The sequence below is a fragment of the Thalassophryne amazonica genome, chromosome 6 (assembly GCF_902500255.1).
Source record: "Thalassophryne amazonica chromosome 6, fThaAma1.1, whole genome shotgun sequence".
Classification (NCBI taxonomy): Eukaryota; Metazoa; Chordata; class Actinopteri; order Batrachoidiformes; family Batrachoididae; genus Thalassophryne; species Thalassophryne amazonica.
This window is the reverse complement of record NC_047108.1, coordinates 105,514,899-105,531,189: the sequence shown is the minus strand read 5'-3', so window position 1 is coordinate 105,531,189 and position 16,291 is coordinate 105,514,899. Positions and strand designations below refer to the sequence as shown.

The following is a 16,291-nucleotide window of genomic DNA, read 5'->3' as shown; positions in this document are numbered from 1 at the left end:
TTTTTTTTTAAGTGTAATGCAAACAAAAGTTTAGATTTTACCTCCTAATATTTGTCTTTTACATGCTCTTAAAAATAAAAATTAAAGGATAAACAATATCATCATTGTTCTGTTGATAAGAATATGACAAATAATGGTATCAGCACTGCTCACACTGTTCAAGTCAACTGATGCAAGACTAGAACAGGACCCTATCTGGAACCTGATTAAATGGAATTAAATGGACCCCCCAATCTTACTCACTTCCACGGTCAGGTCTTTGTTAGCCAGTTTCTTGAAATTAAAGTTGTACAGTGCCAAATACGGTAATATCACAAGAATTACGGTTGGCTCTGTGGGTTTCTGTCCACTATCAACAACATGTTAATTAGGGTCTGCTACTTTGTCTGCTCTTGATCAAGGTAGTGTCTCTACATCTGGAGATGGTACCTGGGCACCGAACTGTGGCTGCCCACTGCTCCGAGTGGTTGGATTGGGTCTAACTGTAATTAGGATGGTTAAATGCAGGGGACAAATTTTATTGTATGTATGTATAACGGCAACAAAGGTCCTTCTTCTAAATCATCTCAAGGCACGATAGATGAGCATGCCCAATGGTGACAGTGACAAGGAAAATTACCCTAATATTTTCATTACAAGAAGAAATCTCAAGCACCCCAAACTCAGTGGGGAGACCGTCAACAATTAGTGGAAAAGAAAACAAGGGGGTAAAGATCAAAGTTGCAGTAAAATAGACTGCACTGTCTTTTTCTTGTTTATCTTCATGCCATGCCTTTCCACACTTGGCCTGATTTTATCTATCATCTGCTGAAGACCTCTCTCTGTGTCAACTAGAACATGTGCCGTGCTCTGGATCCTGGGGACCAGGTCTATGAACCACTGGTAGGCATTGCTTTCTCAGTGAACCATTATTTCTGTGTAGGCTCTCAGTTCCAGGTGGTTTCCATAGTAGAGAAGCTTGAATCTTCGACTGGACTGGGTTGTTTGACGCGAGGACGTTTCGCTTAAATCGCAGAAGCTTCCTCAGCTAAAATTCTTGCTCTGGAAGTCTGACTTCTGTCTGACTCTTGTAGAGAAGAATAAAACAGAAGCCAACAAAAGCTGGAGTTTTAAACCTAACCAGACCCCTCCTACTGAGAGGCAGACCTGCTATAGGCTAGTGACTAAACAATAGCTCCTAATTAGCAACTATTGTGCTCTAGTTAGCACACCTAATGACAGGATAGCTGTCCCTCTAAGATTGGATGGATGCCCTTTCTGATGGCTCCCTTGATAACATGAATGACTCATTACCATGAACAAAAAGACGGAAACCCTTGAAACCTGATGTATCCCATGGTAAACAGGGGATAAAAGCATGTCTCAGACCCCCTCCACGGTTAAGGCTGGGTTTCAAACGTTTTACAAAAGAATGCCTCCTTGACCCCGCTCTCAACCAGTATACAAGTCAACCAGAAGGGGGCACTATAATACAGTAACAACATTTATTTACATGGGAGCCAAAGGTGACCCTAACCCAGTGGAAAAACATGCATTTTTCTGGACTGAACATGCCAGCCTGCTTGCTGTAGTTGACACACAGTGAACACTTACACTCTCTGCCTTTTAAAACAAACATATACAACTCAGCAAACCATACATGAAGGTGTGCTACTGAAGAGATTTTAGAAATCACATAGGCAGATGCATCTGTTCTGACCTGCTAGTTTGGCAAATACACTGCTATTAACCCTCTAATGACAGTCCTGGACAATTTCTCTCCAGGTAATGATTGCAGTCAATTTCAAGAGGTAAGGCATTTTTTTTCTCATTTCCACAGTTAAACCCTGAACAGGGTGCAGTGCCAAATAATTTCCTTTTTCATTTCTCTGCCCTGCTGTCAACATAAAGGAGTTTATGCCTCTGGCTCAGAGTGAAGTCTAGCCTAATCCTGGTGTTTGGTAACACGAGGAAAGCCCTGCAGCATCTCTACTTTTAGCTGCAGAGGCTGTGATCTCCTGCCACCTTTTATGCAACAAATACACATGCACACAAATCGTACATATGCATCATCACAAAAAAAGGACAACACCCCGGAGCTCCCAGCTGAGCCTAGCTGAGTGCATCTTGGTATGCGGGTGCAACGCTGTTCTCTTCAAAACTAGGCTACTGCACTGCAGTGAAGGGATGAAGAACAAGCCCCTCACTTCAGTGAAAGTGTGAAGTATAATAACAAGGGAGATGACCACCCACCATTCCACATCTCTCTTGTCTTCCTTTTCTTCTGTCTAAGTAGCAAGTGAATCACTGAAATGTTCCTCTGAGCACCTTCTCAGTATGTCACCATGTGACTAAGCATGACGTCCTTCCAGTTTGGGAAGGTGCCATTTGGTGTGACTAGAGCATGAAATTTCCTTACTCAACATTAACAAAAGCACTGGCATCTGATAACATGACAGTATGATAAAGACCACAGAAATATCTTGTTTGCTTCACACTAAAACATTGTGTTACATAAGATCTTACATGGTGTCGAGTAATACGCCTTTGATGGGTTCTTCTAAAGATGCAGTTTTAATGGCAAAAAAATGCATTACAAATCCATACTATTGGGCTGCTCTGTTTGTTGTTATGCACCCCCCCCCCCAAAAAAAAACAGCAAAGTAGATTAATAAACTGCTGCAAACACCTCATAGATGTCACTAGCATTAAAACAAATTAACAGACCATTACACTGCGGCCTGAAAAATTACCACTGCAATTGGCTATTATGTTATTTTTCTAAGGTGTGCAGCGGGAAAATTATAATTCTCTACACTGATTGTGGAACTGCTGCTTCTGATTCATGAGCAGTGGGTCCACAATTTATTTATCAGCAACGTCATAGCCCTTTAATGATGTCAATGACTGTCAGTGACTCACCTTCTGCTGATTAAATTCCCGAACCGGACTCTTGTCTTGTTGTGGGCAAGAAATGAGATCGTCTTCCGTTTCACACCAGACAGTTTTTATTCTTTCCTCATTAGTGTGCCTGTTTTGTGGGGCAGCGCACACGATTATTCTCTGGCATGGACTGGACATTAATATCTCCCGCTTTGCCAGCTTGTAAAGTGAAGTTACGGGCCCTTATTTAAATGAAAATAACAATAATAATAATAATAATAATAATATCCTCCAAGTGTTGTGTGGGACTGACTAATTAAACAACATTCCTCCTAATGCTGCACAGCTCTCAGCCAAGCTGAGATTGTAATAACCTCTGCTCTGTCTGATGAGTTGCATGAATGATATATATAACAGTGGTGGGCACAGTTCCAATAATCCGATAAACGATAATTATCGAAGATAATGTTTTCATTATCGGATTATCTTTTTAGATAACTTTAAAAACCATTATCAGACTAATTATCTTGCGATAAATTTTTTGTCAGATAATTTTTAGACCGATAAACGTGGTAAATAAAGCTGAACAGCTACAAATATTTATAAAAACTGTAAAATCAGTTGAGCACCTACCTATTAAATGTTTTGTAGCTGATGTGTAGTTATACCCTCTGTAAAACAGAAGAGCTGCTTTAAGAAGAAAATGCTCTAGTCCTCTGCAGGCAAAGGAGAACTTTGCGATCTGTCTGTGTGTGTTACAAAACCTCAGAATTAGTGCATTATTCAACATTAAAAGATATATGCTATATTTTAAACTTTGTACAATGACAGAATTGACATTAATGGAGTTATTCTATCGGTATTAATGTTATTATAAATCAAAACCATAAGTCAGCACTGCTTTATTTTCCAAGACCTTCGCCTGACCGGAGCGTTGTATTGGGTTGAGAGCTGGGTTTTGTGGCTGCTCTCAGCTTGCCTCTATGCTGGAAGCCATGTAGTAAACAAGAGCTTCCAGCAGGGGGCAAGATGTTCAAAGACAGAAGTGTGGGTCTTTGGGTCTGTTGTCACTTTTGATGCTACCAGAAGTGATCATGGTGTTAAAACATCAAATCAGTATTTATTAGTAGTTGCAAATGTACCAGAGACAATACTGGAATTTATCAGTTATCAGTTATCTGTAACTTCCGATACATTTTTGGGTGGTTTATTGTTTTATTCTTTATCAAGATAACTTTTCAGTTATCTGATTATCTGTTATCAAAGTTAATTTTTGGTTATCTGTGCCCACCACTGATTATATATCAGTAGCAGTAAATTTATTGTGACGAAATACATGAATGAACAAACCGGTCACCCTCTGTAGTGAAGCGTAAAATAGGCCTGTTAAACATATAATTGACAAATAGCACACTTACACCCCCCCCACCACCATCACTTATTTCCCCTTAAAACATAGCACTAGAATAGTTTTCTTTCATACACCTCTTCATATGGTGTGCTACCATTGCGTGACATCTTACTGAAATCCACCAAAACAGTTTAGGAGGCGTTGCCCTTACAAGACTCATGGATGGATAATGTCCGACCTTATTTGCAGGAGGATTAACAATAACCTAAGGAGATTACATCAACACCAACGAATACATTGCATCAGAATCTGTGATAACGTGTTTCCAAATCTTTGGAGTCATGACTTCATGTGGAGTCTTGTCATACAGCAAACAGCTATAGCTGAAGTTTAAATTCAAAAACAATTATTTTTGATTTTTTATATTATAAACCATAATATGTAATAATAATAATAATAATAATATAATAATAATAAACATCATCTTGCTTGAAATATGTTTTATGAACCATAAACAGTAGATATACTTTTATGTCCTCTTAAGGACATATAACAGAATAAAAGGTTCTGACATATGAGGTCTGTTAGAAAAGTATCCGACCTTTTTATTTTTTTGCAAAAACCATATGGATTTGAATCACGTGTGATTGCATCAGCCAAGCGTAAACCATCGTGCGCATGCGTGAGTTTTTTCACGCCTGTCAGTTGCGTCATTCGCCCGTGAGCAGGCTTTGTGTGAGCAGTGGTCCACCCCTCTCATCGGATTTTTATTGTGAATAAATGTCTGAACGATTTGGAGCTTTGCTGCATCAAATTTTTCACAGAAACTGTGAGAGACCTCCAGGTGGACACCATTCGGAAAATTCAGATGCTTTCAGGGACAATTTTATGAGGATTACACAGATTAAGGAGTACTCCAGCCGGTTAAAGACCGCCCACAGTGGCTGAGAGCACGGCGCACATCCGAGCGCCAATCGACAGGCTGAAACCCCGCTGAAACAACCAGATCATTTCCAACGTGAAGGCTTTGTTGATCCGGGACGTCGTCTGATTTCCACAAAAATGGCAGAAGACGTGGACATCAAGACTTTTTCGGTACATTCCACGTGTTACAGGAGTTTTTTTTCATGGAAAGAGAAGCGGAGGGATGCGCCACTGAGCCGCTCATGGCGCGGGACAAAAGCACCTCCGTGTTGGTCTCACAGGACGGCTTTCAGATGGCTTTCAGACAGCTTTCGGTGGCTTTTCAGTCATGTGACTACTGAGAAATTGTGCATGAGCTGGACATGTCAGAAACATGTCCTGTGAGGCTTCATCACGGCGTTGCTTTGTGCCATGCAGCTCCACCGCAATGCGTGGAATTCCTCCACACGTTTGTCTCAATGTGCCGAAAAAGTGCAGATGTCCATGTCTTCCACTATCCTGTGGAAGTCAGACGACGTCCCGGATCAACACAGCGTCCAGTGTGGAAATGAACGGCACATTTCACTGTTACAGGAGTTTTTGTCATGGAAAGAGGAGCGGAGGAATTCCGCGCGTTGCGGTGGAGCCGCATGGCGCAAAGCAACGCCGTGATGAAGCCTCACAGGACATGTTCTGGCATGTCCAGCTCATGCACAATTTCTCGGATAGTCACACGACTGAAAAGCCACCGAAAGCCATCTGAAGCCGTCCTGTGAGACCAACACGGAGGTGCTTTTGTCCCGCGCCATGAGCGGCTCCGTGGCGCATCCCTCTACTTCTCTTTCCATGAAAAAAAACTCCTGTAACAGTGGAATGTGCCGAAAAAGTCTTGATGTCCACGCTTCTGCCATTTTAGTGGAAGTCAGACGACGTCCCGGATCAAAAGCCTTCAGGTTGGAAATGATCTGGTTGTTTCAGCGGGGTTTCAGCCTGTCGATCGGCGCTCGGAGTGCGCCGCGCTCTCAGACACTGTGGGCAGTCTGTAAACTGGCTGGAGCACTCCGAAATCTGTGTAATCCCCATAAAATCGTCCCTGAAAGCCATCTGAATTTTCCGACTGGTGTCCACCTGGAGGTCTCTCAGAGTTTCTGGAAAAATTTGATGCAGCAAAGCTCCAAATCGTTCAGACATTTATTCGCAATAAAAATCCGACAAGAGGGGTGGACCACTGCTCACACAAAGCCTTGCTCACAGGCGAATGACGCAAACCGACAGGCGTGAAAAAACTCACGCATGCGCACGAAGGTTCAAGCTTGGCTGATGCAATCACACATGATTCAAATCCATATGGTTTTTTGCAAAAAATAAAAAGGTCGGATACTTTTCTAACAGACCTCGTATACTTCATCTTTTTAAAATAAGGATTAAAATGAAAGAAATGTCATAGTTTCAGAGAGGTGGGGGTTCTGAATGTTTTAGACTCCAAAACGGAGTAATTGGTCACAAACAGTTGGGAATGCCTGTGGTACAGTGTAGACGTGCTTTGATAACATTCATTGTCCTGTTTACATTTCTGCCTCGTGGGAGGTGCTATAGAACGATAAAAACATGGACAACTAGGTTAAAGAGCACTTCTTATCCCAGAGCAGTTGTACAGTTCAATGGCTAGAAGCCATATTTAATTTATATATCTGACCAGGTTTTTAAAACTACAGTCTTATTTATTATGGTTGTCTTTTTAAAAATTGCCCAAATTTAGTGAGTTTTTATTTTTTTAGTCAGCAGTATTTATTATTTAGTTTATTCTCATCTATTGCCCATTTGATTTCTTCCTGGATGTTTGCAACCAGTATGTTTACATATAATGACAAAGTCTGGTTCTAATTCTGATAACTGCCACTTACCTCCTCTAAGAACCAGCACATTGACCTCGCTACCCACAGGAAGGTCTTTCAAGATGTCGACCACCTGGGAGTGGCTCAATGTCTGTACGTTCTGTCTGTTGATCTTCTTGATTACGTCTCCTTTCAGCAAACCGCGACACCACTGAGGCATCTAAGATCATCTTCACCTTTGGCCAAGAGGGCAGTCGGCAATGGCAAAGCCAAAACCTCCAGGGCCTTTAACCAGGGGCACGCTCACCAGCTCTGGCTGTAACAGAGTGGGGGTCAGGGACCCTCTGTGTTGCTGGACTGAGGAAAGCGGTGGTGATGATGGTAGGAATGAGACTGATGATGGCGTCCACCGTTGGTCATGGGTTGTACTGCAGCAGTCTGCCTGGAGAGAGTTGCTCCGTCTGTAAATGTGTAGTGGTAGTCCTGCGGTGTGGCAGAGGAGGGGGAAGGTGAAGTGTCTTTGGAGGTGCTGACCACTCCTGAGGTCTCCTCACTGCTATTGCTGTCCTCTGGCAAGGGGTAGCCCCGGCACAGGACCATATCTACATATTGGTTGACAGGGATGGACTGAAACATCTGCACCACATCAGCGTGGGTTTTCCCGAGCACACATGTCCCATTGATGTCCACGATCACATCACCTAAATGAAAAATATATCGCAGTGTGTCAAGGAGCCGTCGCAGAGCTTTCAAATTGCTAAACGGATATATATGGTGAGTATGATCATGGAGAATAATATAAAAATATTTTTACAAACAGCAGTAAAGGAGAAGAAGAGATATAAATGTCAATGATAACGTTATTTCAATAAGAAAACTGATAACACATTAGGTGGATTGTCGGTCTGATTCAGCTGATCTAAATATGTTAAGATGTGGAGTAAATGAGAACACTGAATAATACTAGATCACAAATGTGCTCCTCTCGTTTCTCCTTTCATCTCCCCATCAAGACAGAAATGTCATCACTCAAGGCCTGGCTGCAATATGCTTGGGCGAGCTGAAATGCTGACTAGTTAGCTGGCTGGCTAACAGCCCAGGTGAAGATTCAACTCCCAAAATCAATTGCCTCGCTGACCCCCCGCCAAAGGATTCAGTGTGAAATGAGCTCCAGAAGCCTGATGTAGCATCTGTTCTGATGCAGTACACACAGGCCAAATGATGTGTGCTGTAGCCAAGCATACACAATAAACACCCCCCCCTCCCACCAAACAAAATGAAATATACAACAATTCCAACTTCGGGATGAGGAAGCTACCATAGGGTCAGTTAAAAAAGGACATGAGAAATTCCTATAGCCCACTGCTTGCCAGTGAATTAATTACATTTTTTTTGTTTAATCAATTACTATTCTTCTCAAGGGAAATGAAGGACTGGGGAGTTTTCCTTTCTCTTCCACTGTCATTTTCATGCTCAGAGGCAGCACTGTTGCAGCTGTAAAAGGATGCAATGTATTTTAAATTACTATGCATTCCACATTATTTAGATATAATATTTAATGTACTGAAGCACTGACGTGGGTGCTGCTAACAATATAATGGTTATAGAACAAAAGGCCATCAGGGGTACATATAACACACTGGTTTGGCCATGAAAATGCTCCGAGCTCAGACGTATGGAATGAGACAGTGGCGGGCGCAGTTCCGCTAATCCGCTAACCGCTAATTATCGAAGCTAATGTTTTCATTAGCGGATTAGCTTTTCAGATAACTTTGAAAACCATCAGTGGACCAATTAGCTTCCAATAAATTTAGGTCCGGTAATTTTTAGGTCACTAACATATGTGGGCATAGTGAAGAAAGCTTAACAGTTAAAAACATTTGTGAAGTCTGAAATCAAAGATTTTAGTGCCTGCCTGTTACATGCTTTGTCCACTTAAACAGAATTTTCAGTTTTCAAATTGTCTTTTTTTTTTTTTACAAATGAAAAAAAGAAAAAAAAAAATACATACAAGTGTAGGCTGAAAAGTTCTAAGGCTCACCAAGAAGGAGAAATGCCATTTCAATAAAACTTGGCATACATTACGTTCAACTCTTCTGATGACTGTGTTTTTTTTCTTCCAGGTTGTGAGGTACTTTGTGGTTCATAGCCAAGTTTGAAAGTTCGTGGTAGAGGGAAATGGCAAAAATGGACAAAATCTGGCATTGCGGTGTGATTAAGTACCTGCATAAGAAGGGGTTAAAGCCCAAGGACATTCATGCGGATATGGTTGCTACATTAGGGGATGAAGCTCCCTCCATATCTACAGTGCAGAAGTGGGCAGCTGAATTTAAGAGGGGCAGAGAGAGCCTTGAAGATGACCCAAGGTCTGGGTGGCCTGCAACAGCCACAACCCAGAAAAACATTGACCTTGTTCATGAAATGGTGATGGACGACAGACGATCGACGATTAATCAGCTAGCAGATGCTGTGGGAATATCCCGTGAGAGAGTTGAACATATTCTGCATGAAGAACTTGGAATGTCAAAGGTGTCAGCTCGGTGGGTGCCAAGTCTTCTGACGCCTGATCAGAAACGCACCAGGCTAGTCATGTCGAAGGCAAACTTGGCGCAATTTAAAGAGGATCCAGCCAATTACATGGAATGTTTTCCTACCCAGGATGAGTGTTGGGTTCACCACTTTGAACCAGAGACAAAAAACAATCAATGCAGTGGAAACACCCAAGGTCACCACGTCCAAAGAAGGCCGAGGTCATTTCGTCTGCGGGGAATGTCATGGTTTCAGTTTTCTGGGATGCCAAGGGCATTGTGTTCGTGGACTACCTTGAAAAGGGACAAACCATAAATGGACAGTACTATTCTAACCTACTGAGACAGTTACGCGAGGCTATCAAAAAGAAGTGACCAGGAAAGCTGACGAAAGGGGTGCTGTTCCATCAAGACAATGCCCCAGCTCACAAGTCAACAGTGGCCATGGCCACTATCAACGAGTGTGGATTCAAACTGGTAGATCACCCACCATACTCCCCTGACTCGGCACCCTCGGACTTTCATCTGTTCCCAAACCTGAAAAAAAAACCTGGCTGGGAAGCACTATCGGAGCAATGATGAGGTGATGGCTGCCGTTGAGGACTATTGACTCTCAAGATGAAGCTTCTATGCCAAGGAATCAAAGCACTCAAGCACCGCTGGAAGAAGTGTGTGGAGTTACAGGGAGACTATGTAGAAAAATAACCCTGAATTGTTTAATTCGACAACTGCATCATAGTCAGCCTTAGAACTTTTCAGCCTACCCTCGTATTTACAAATACAAATTTATTTGTAAAACCCACCACACGCTTCAGTAAGTTGTGTGTTATACCAACCAACCAATCACTCGTCTGTCAGGAAACTAATTTTCCCATAATGCATTGCAGCATGTGCGTCTAAACGCTAAAACCTTCAAAATTAGTGCATTACTTTAAAAGCAAAACATATAGCTAATATTTTCACTTAATAAAACAAGAGACGTGACGTTAATTTAAATAACTTGTCCGGAATTAGTTTGTTTAAAATTTTAACCATAAGTCAAAACTGTCTGCCTGTGCATGACTTGGGTGATACACCGGTGAGTCTGTATGGTGTGAAGAAAAATTGTCTATTCTCCCTCTCTGGTCACCAGGTCTCTTTTGCTGAGAGAAGGCTGACCTTACACAGACGTGCTGGCTCGTTGTTGTGTCAGTAGCTGATAGTGTACTTAAGTCAATACTGATAGTTATCGGTTTAGCTTTAATCTGTAACTTCACAAATTTTTTTAAAGGGGTTTATCAGTTTAGCTTTCTAAAAGATAACTTTTCAGTTAGCGGATTAACTGTTATCGAAGCCAACTTTTGGTTAGCTGTGCCCACCACCGGACTGAGATAATGTACACAGTCTTGTCCTGCTTTTGCGTTATATATAATATATGCAACAATATCATATATGGTTACACATAAACTCTGGGTGTAATCCATACACAAACGTGGTTTATTGATGGAAGTTTTCCATTTTTAGAGCTGGACAGCTGAGCCTATAAAAATGCATGTGTGAGAAAGCAATGTGACATTTCAACTGCCTCTTTTGTGCTTGATATTAGTGTTTCTGTGCTAAATCTCCACACAAATACATGATGTTGACTATGTAATGGTGAACCAGTCTGCCACTGTGCAAAAAAGGCACAGTGGCAGACTTATCCTCTTGTATTTCTTCTTTTCTTTCACTGAGCATCAGTACGTCTGTAACACCACTGTAAACTTATATAAAGAGTCAGTCAGTAGGTGAACCTCACCTGAGGTGATCTTGTTATCGTGTGCAGCAGGTCCTTCTGAAAGGACATTTTTAACCTGAAGGAACTCGTCAGGCCGATCTCCTCCGATGATGGTGAACCCAAAGCCCTGTGGACTTTTTTTGAGTGCTGTCTGCAGGATGGTGCCCTGTAGCTGAGATGGATCCCGTGTAAAAGCTCGAACTCCTCTGCCAGACTTCTCTGATGTAGACATGGAGTTGAAGACAAAGAGACAGGCAAAAAAAAAAAGCCTGATTCAGAAACCATCAACCTTTTTGAAGCCAAGAAAACATTTATTGTCAGCCTAAAAGCTGAGTCGGTTCTTTCTGTGTGGAGTTTGTATGTTCTCCTCATGTTTATGTGTGTTCCCTCTGGGTGCTCTGGCTTCATCTTACTCCAGAGACATGCAGATTAGGTGAACTAGAAACTAAACAGACTGCAGGTGTGAATGTGTTTGTATGTGTCAGCCCTGTGACAGACTGATGGTCTGTCCACAGCGTACACAGGCTTTTGTCAAATGACTGCTGGGACAGTAAGCAGCAACCATAAGTCAAATTAATTTCATTCATCCATCTGTCCATCCATCATCAAAATATGCACATATGCACTTCAGTAAACAAAGCATAGAAGTTGCATTATCGGAGAGTGTGAGCCTTTTGTTGTGGGCTGGGGTGTTTGGCTGGCTTGGTTTTTGTTTTCTGTTTCTCCAGGTGTTTCTCCCACCAGGTGGTATGCATTCAGGACTGAGTGGCTGAGCATTAGGACCTCACCCTGAACACCTGAGATTGCTGCATTTAAACCTTGAATGCACAGTGTGTGATTGCCAGAGACTCGACCTTGTGAGCAGACGTGTGAGATCGACGTCAGGAGAACAATCTCACCATCACGGACGCAGAGACCGCTCCAGGTTTGATGCCACAGTCTGTGAAGGAGGATTGGGTGAGGTCTCACGCTCTTCAGCACACTTCCTGAGGTAATTCGGTTTTTGGTGACTTTTATGAAGTAATGACAGTGGATTTGGTGTCCCTCACACCTTGTGTTAGTGAGCTGTCACGTTATGCTAATTGTCTAATCAGCTTCTGCTGCAGTGGAGATTTGAACTGAGTTGTTCCGTGCCTGCAGGGTAAGAAGCTGATGTATAGATTTAAGCCAGGAAGTGTTTGCTGATTGCGTGCACCTTTGAGTTGTGTCTCTCTGTGTGGAGTTGGACTCACCTCATGTTTTCTTTCTTCACAGACTTGGTTTGTCGCGGCCACCTGGGGGGTGTCGGCGGGGTCCCTGGGTCCGAACTGCTGTGGCTCCGGACCGTTTGCGCTGTAAAGCGCGCCGTGTTTCCACCTCACCAGACCGCGGACTTTTTAGTTGTTTAGCACCGCACCCACTGTTATGTTTATTAAATTCTGTTATCTTTTGAACCGTGCTCTGCTTATTTTATGCTGGGTCCTTTCAAACGCTGGGTCGGTGCTCCGACCGCGTCCGAAACATAACACCTTTTATACATTGCCCTTAAAGTTAAATTAGCAGCTTTAAGCAGTGTTACAGCAGCATGTAAGATCCATATTGTTCTGTGAATGATACACATAAGCTACAACAGTCAAAATAACAAATCTGCTTAGCACAGGAGTGGAAACAAGGCATTGCACATTGCATTTGTGCTCCAGCTTTTCCAACAAAAAGAATTGTAAGATCTCAAAGGATGTGCTGAGTGGACTAAATTACTAAGTTACAATAATTATTTTTACTTTCATCTTTTACCTATCCAAATAAACGCAACCAAATATTTGATACTGTAATGTCTATATTACAGTATTTACAACTGCACAGATCCAATGGTTCATAACAAGTACAGTGCACCGCTTACCATTATTACATGATATATACACAGAAAGCACTCTTTCTCTCTGTGTGTGTGTGTGTGTGTGTGTGTGTGTAAACCCCGGGCCACACGGCACTAATGAAGGACACCGAAGCCAAAACGAAACAAGAAATCTGGACTTGTGTTGACTTTTTGAGACATCGTCTCCAAAAGTCGTCCAGCTTTGTTCCTGTAGCTGGTGCTTCATCAGAATTTTCAAACTGTTGAAAAATGTGAACGAATCCTGACGACAACCTCAATTCATCCATATTCCGTTTTGCTTTCTGTGTTGACGGTTCCTCAACATTTGCGCAGTTCCCGTACCGTCAGCGTTCCGTTTGATTGTCGCCCAACTTCGTCCAACCTCCCAAGTCCAACGTCTATTTATGCCTGTTGCAGCTGTCTCTGGCTGGAATGTGCACTGGAACATCCACACGTGCGTGTGCGCACATGCTGTTGTAGTGAAGGCAAACCTGCTGTCAAGACAACCAGATCTTGCAGGTGCTCTTTTTTTCCAGTTGTTAATATCTACAAGCAGCGCGACTATTTGCTTGTTGCTGATGCCAATTTTCTAACCATCTCAAAGTTGTAACACATCGAGATTGTCAACTTCAACCGTCAGTGAAGACATTCTTACATAACAGGCTCCAGTTGGTCTTCTTTAGGAGCATTTTGTAGTGTGAGTGCCTAAGATACGGCCACAAGTTCTTTATTCTGCTTCCCATCTATTTTGTAGCCCGCTTTTGCAAAAACAGATTTCAAAATGTCAACTTTCCAGTGCTCAAAATATTCAATATTTACAGTGCTCATAGTTCGGGTAACTGTGAACTCTGACCTGGGCCAGCATGCACAGCATGTACTGAGATGCAGAATTGGCTTATTATAACCCACGTCTTTGGGTTAACAGTTTACATACACCGAATATGAATGTCTCTTTAAACATCATGGAAGTTTTGGTTAATCAATTTGCATAAATTGGGGTTAACTGGGGAAGGTTTGGCTGTATTTAAGGTTCTATATGCACAGCCAGTGCTTTCTTGCATTCAAAAGAAGAGTAAAAAGCAACAACAAAAATTCTAAAAAATAAAGGCAAGACTTTCAAAGCACAATTTTGGATCTCCATAAGTCAGGCTCCTTGTTAAAAAGCCATCTTTAAAATGGTTGTGTTAAAAGAGGCAAATGTATAATCTATTATACAAAAAATAAGAAGCTCGGGACCATACAGACTTTATATCAGTGAAGAAGGAGACCCAAATTAACACCAAAAAATTAAAGTTTTGTTGTAAAGCTCAACCAAAACGTCATGATCACAGCATGAATCATGGCTGCCAGCCTTCCAGATCATGGTGATGGAGCTCTTTCTTAAAGGTGAATGGCCTCACATTTCTATCTGTTGCATCTAATGACATTAATTCTTTAGTTGTGATTCTGAAGTCCTGGTAGACCTTTCAAACAATGTTTGCTAATTGTTGGATGTTATTTTGCATTCTTGAGGAAAGAAGCCCAAACTCATTATACATGCCCTTATAGTTCTGTATAATAGATTGTACAGTTACTCGTTGTACTATGAAACTTTTCAAAATGGTTTCTCAGGGTTTGTCAAGTCAGGTCTGGGAGCAGGTGCTGCATTCACTGCAACACGGAACTGCCTTGGGTCCTGGATGGCAAACACTTAGGCAGACAACCAGTCCATTCCCACAATTCTAAAATAACCACCTATCTGTAGTAGACAGGTGAAACATGAGCATCCTCTTGGACTTCTCCAGCTACTTGGGTCCTCAACACTCAGGTACCAGTGCTAGATCATGCACAGAGAAATGCACTGCATGGCCAAAATGTCAAAGCCGATGCTCCCTCACAATGGAAATGACATCAGAGGCTTGAGGATTTGTGAAGATACAAAATTTTGCTTGAGAAGCTGCAGTAAAGTACTTAAGAGTTTTTTTAACTACTCTTTTTTTTTTTGCCAGCTTGCACTCGGCCGAGACGGACGCATTTTCTCTTCTCTCCCTCCCTCCTTATCTTTCCTGCTTCTGTGGCATGCTGTCTGTGAGGCTCCAGTTTTTGCTCTTCTGAAAAGCGACAAAAATGGATTTGTTAAAGTGGTCTCTGAACGCAATTGACACTATTTTTTCTACAACACATTCGGGGGCGGAGGACCCGACCTGTCCTGCCGGGACGCATGTGATGGGCTACGTGATGGACTCGTGGAGGAGATGGCAGGTCATGTGCCTTTACACGCTGTCTGTGGAGGACGTCGAAGATGTGTATCTATTTGGCTTGGGAGTGACCGGCTTTCTGCTGTGTGGCGCGGGCATAGCGCTGGTTTACTGGAAAATTAAAAAAGTGGAGGCTGTTTTGACTGGGCCTTCCAGATTGCCCTACTTGATTGATTCAATTGGAAGGACAGTGACTGCTCAGTCGGTGGGTGTTAAACGCATGTTGGAAACCATCTCTGGGAGGATTGCAGCGCTGGTAAACCGCCTTGACTGTCAGTAATGACCACATCCTTTCTACATTCAGATGCATTGACAGCCACTGTGTTCTCAGAACTGTGGAATCTTTCAGGCATCTGCTAATCAGACATTCATTTGGCTTCCCCAAGACAGCTGCGCTTCAAGGCCGCTGCGATAAAAAACCTCCAAGAAGATTAAACACTCAAGCCTTGCTTCCCCGGTCTCCCCCTCCCTCAGCTTCTCCAGCTCTGACGTTGACTGTGAACAGTGACTGCTCAGAGCTGAACCACCCCCCCCCTCCCTTCCAGGATTCAGTCATGGCCGTTGTTTAGCGCCAAAAAGGGCTGCTACCAGAGTGTTCTGATAAACTGGACTTTCAAATCTTGGCTGTCGTCCTGTGTTCTTGTTTGTCTGTGTGTTTACTGTTCTCTGTGCTGATAAGAGTTTTTTCCTCATTGTTGTGGCTTCTCGAAGGCAGCAACCTTGAGGGTTTTTTTTTCTCTTCCTTACCTTGTGTGTGCTTTTTTATATGTTTATGTACCGGGCCGGCCTATGTGTGTTGTGTGTTATGTGGGTGTCGTTTGTTATGGGTCGGTCTTGGTTTGCTCAGCCCTGCTGTTGACCAAGGCAGGGATGTACATCTGGAGCTGGTCCCCGGGTGCCTAATGGCGACTTCTGCTCCTACTGGCAATTAGGATGGGTTAAATGCAGTAGACACAGCTGTAGT

At 42.6% G+C, this 16,291-nt stretch overlaps 1 pseudogene; it reads right to left on the bottom strand.

Moving 5' to 3' along the window:
* The window catches only part of LOC117512852, a 421,938-nt pseudogene that overhangs the window by 29,214 nt on the left and 376,433 nt on the right, over positions 1 to 16,291 (bottom strand).